The sequence below is a fragment of the Halyomorpha halys genome, unplaced genomic scaffold (genome assembly GCF_000696795.3).
Source record: "Halyomorpha halys isolate HHAL.00 unplaced genomic scaffold, Hhal_1.1 Scaffold605.1, whole genome shotgun sequence".
Lineage (NCBI taxonomy): Eukaryota > Metazoa > Arthropoda > Insecta > Hemiptera > Pentatomidae > Halyomorpha > Halyomorpha halys.
In genome coordinates this window covers 4,013-8,024 of record NW_027110557.1, presented here as the reverse complement: position 1 = coordinate 8,024, position 4,012 = coordinate 4,013, and positions in this window count along the sequence as shown.

Sequence of the window (4,012 nt, the reverse complement as noted above, 5' to 3'; positions counted from 1 at the left end):
AAATTTACTAGTATGGTTAAGTCGAGTTCCATAATCAATAAATTTTTTTTACTATTTTTCCCATACAAACAACATTGCTTTGGTATACATTATATAATTAAAAATCCAAATTTATATGAATTTGATCCATTTTCAAAAGAATAGAATGTTTAGGTCCATATAAATGTCACATTCTTAGAGGTTTGAATGAACATAAACAGTTACTTAGAAACAACGAAAACTATGTAAGTAAAAAAAGAACATTAAAAATTGATAAAAAAAGGGTGAGTTATTTAGAGAAGAATTCTGCAGCTTACTTGTGCTGTCATTTCATAATTATTTTTAATGATTCCTTTCTCAGCATTTTAGGAAATGATCGCCAATTTCTTAACCCTTTTTTTACAGGGTTAATAATCGACTCAGAATCTTTCAGAACATTATTAGATGTTAGGACGGAGGCAGCTGAAAGTGGCGTTATCACGCTTATACACCCGCACACAGTGAACAAACTTTAGCAAGTTCTCACCTACCCCTAGCGGCAACCTATCAGTGGAAAGTTGATTAACTAATTAGCCAACTTGTTGATTAATCTACTGTGTAAAGAGACGCTTTAAAAAAGTTACTTTATAATCAGCTAATAGTTCAACTTAATTAACCTAATTTAGTTTCTTAACTGGCGTTAAGTGGCGGAGCATCTCTGCGATTTATGCTTCTGTTAGCATGCCTGCGTATTATGGTGAATATGTTGAGGGGATTTCTGGTTACCATCTGCGTATTGACTTTTAAAAATGTTAATCAATAAAAGATAAGGGTAGCTCATTGTTAAGGCACTGGGCTACTAACTCCAAGGAACCAAGTTAGAATCCGGCAGTGGCTGATAATTAATTTCTTTTTCACTGTAGCCGTGAGTCAGCCCTGTGGGTTCGGAAACCTCTCGGGGTCCACCCAGCCTCATTAAGTAACCTAAATTGGGTAAAAATCGAATGTGATTCTGACCAAATCACCTTCTTGCGCAAGCGTTGGTATAGTAAAGAAGTAAGAAAGTACTGCACCCCTAAAAAATCCGCATTTAAGCCATGTCAAACAATGTGAATGAAAATAAAATCTATCTGATAACAACCTGGCACTGACTAACCCCTAATTTCACACTGATATACCGACTTTAATCAAAATCCATTTTGAAAGAATTGAAAAAAAGGTGAAAAATCGATTCTATAAGGTGCCACCTAATAAAATCGATATTATCGAAAAGGTTCCTGTCACTGTCCTGGCACAACGATATTGTTCCATACATTTGTTCGAATTTCTGCGGTCTTTGCCCGTAAATTGTGAAAATTCGTACAAAAATGTTTGCCTTTTTAAAAATGCAAAAATGTTTGGCGATTTTAGTCTTCAGTACGTTTCGGATCGGAAAAATCAAAATAAAATATTATTAAAATTAGATTCTAGTTGAAAATATTTATTTGAAAATTCAAGTAACGTTTCAGAATTCTCAAAACTCAATAAAAAAAAAACTGGTATTTAATTATTAGTCTTGTTGTTTGTTTGTTTTAACTTATATTCATGTTATTTAACAAAGAAATGTTAAATAAAACATCTCTAATGCTTTTGTGTGATACCTTATTTGATAAATGTAGTATTTCTGGTAATTTAAAGAAAAAAATCTTTAAAATTTATGACATAATTGGATTAAATTGAAAGAAAAAAACCTACTGGAAAAAGAATGCTGTTGTACGATCCTAGCCATAAAGTTACCAGCAATAACTGCTCAGCATATATATTACGTTCTTCTTTATATACACCGGTCCTCGGTCATTTAAATGAAGGAGAGCCCAAATGAAAGACTAAATAAGAGAAAGAAGGTAAAGCTATATTTGATGGAGGTCAGTGAAAAGGCACACAATAACAGAGCTGCAAATACCCGTTCCCTTCTCTTTACTCGCTCCCATCTTTACGTTGATAAAATACCAACCCGTTTATAAACATCGTTTTAAACTTTTTGATTAAAAAAATACCATCATAACATGTTGGGTTTTATTGCTTCATTTTTGTTTATGCTACTTTGTTTTATTTTATTAGTCCTGGCTATATATTCTTTTATGTCGTAGCTGTTTTCTTACATTATGAGAATTTTTATTTATTGGTCATTCTCAGAGAAAAGGGCATGAGTCCAGACCAGTTTTTGTATCCTATTTTTTATTTTGGAGCTGTAATAATTTTTGAATTGTAGTAGAAAATTGTATCTAAATGATATTTTTTTTTCAATTGAATATTTGCGACAAAACTGAAAAGACAGAAAACTGCACGCCGATTCCAAATATTGCAGCACTTACTAGACAAACGGTCTAAACTTCCGATTCATCACAAAAGATAAGTCTATATGCTTATAATAACCCCTATCTGGGGATAAGGAGTTGAGGTTTGGGTCTCCTAAACCTTCGAATTCCTGTCGTATCCAATCCTTACAATTCATAATCCTTCGTCAAATCCCCAATGCTCCTTAATTAGGCACAAATAAAATCGACCGTAATATTCCATGTTTAGCCGATCTAGCCCGAACAAGATATCAACCCTTCCATTATAAACCCCTTTATTTCTAATCTTGCTTCTTCATCCATTCCTGACAATCCTCCGGGGCTCCTGAAAAGAAGATGGCCTTGAGAGTATTATTAGAGTACTACCTATGGGTAGTTTCTCCACATGTCTGTATCACTCCATTATGACTTTACATCAAATTTACTAGATGTATTTTTATGGAAATACAGTTGTAAATAGCAATAAATAGATTTTTTAAAATTGTTTGCAGGTTATGTTCCATTTAAATAGAAAATTAGATGATCTTGTCCTGTCCAGATCTTCCTTTATTTTGTCCAACAATTACAAAACCAGTTCTTTTATCATTAATCAAAATACTTATAGTCGAAAAATGATGAAAGTTATTTTTCGGGCTGATAATGAGAAAACAATTTAAGTTTCCAAAGCTTTGTCTTCAAGGTCCTGTCATTATTATTGTTTTGCAAGTTTCGTGGTCAGAGCATAATTTTATTGGGCTTATTTTCCGATCATTTTTATCGCGCAATTCTCAATCGTAACAATACGTTCCGGTTAGTCAATCTGGAGATTTCGTTCGGATATTGTATATTGTATATTATTGGATATACTATTACGATTCCTACGATATAACTTAAACGATTCCCGGCTATATCACTAAAATGAGTACTATAACCAATATTATTAGTTGCTCAATACTTGTATAATTCGCAGAGTGGTTTCCATTTTTATAATAACTTTTAGGAAATTGTTTAAACTAAATTTGATGTTTTAGAAAAACCTATATTTCGTTAGAGCCCTGTGAATATTGATCCTGATCTGTAATATATTCTGACTATTCAGTAAATTAGGCCAAGGCGAGCTGGTACATTCAATAAATTTCAGCTTTTCTGATGCTCTAGTATTAACCAAGGCATAGGTAACCACATGAAAGCTAATTTGGTTAAGCTGTCTGTTTGAATGTATACAGCGGTTTTGAGTAAAAGTCTCAACCGATTCTCAACTTTGATGGTTCAAATTACTCGTAAATAGTTTGGAAAAGCTTGAGCTCAAAATATTGCCAAATATATTCATAATATTGTTGCGTCATGGTCCTGTACTTTCAACTGCTTTATTTTTTCATTATAAATAAAATACTTATTAGATTAATTATTTTTTATATATGCTTGTTTGAGAGTGGTTTAGTTTATTATCAATTTAAAACAATTTCGATCCTTTTTTTCCTCTCAACTTTTATTCTTTAAAATTTCTCTAACGTTTCGGCCCTCACGCCATTCTCAAGGATACCAACTACAAACAATTTTTATATAACAATTACATTATTCCTTCTCCTACCTATATGATAAGATGATAACAGAGTCCTAACCTGTTGAAGGTGGGTTCTGTTTTAAATTTGTAAATGTAAGTGAAGGAAGAAAAGTATTTTGTAAAAAAGTTTTAAATCTAAGATATAATTTTTTAAAAAAAGTTATGTAAGTTAGAA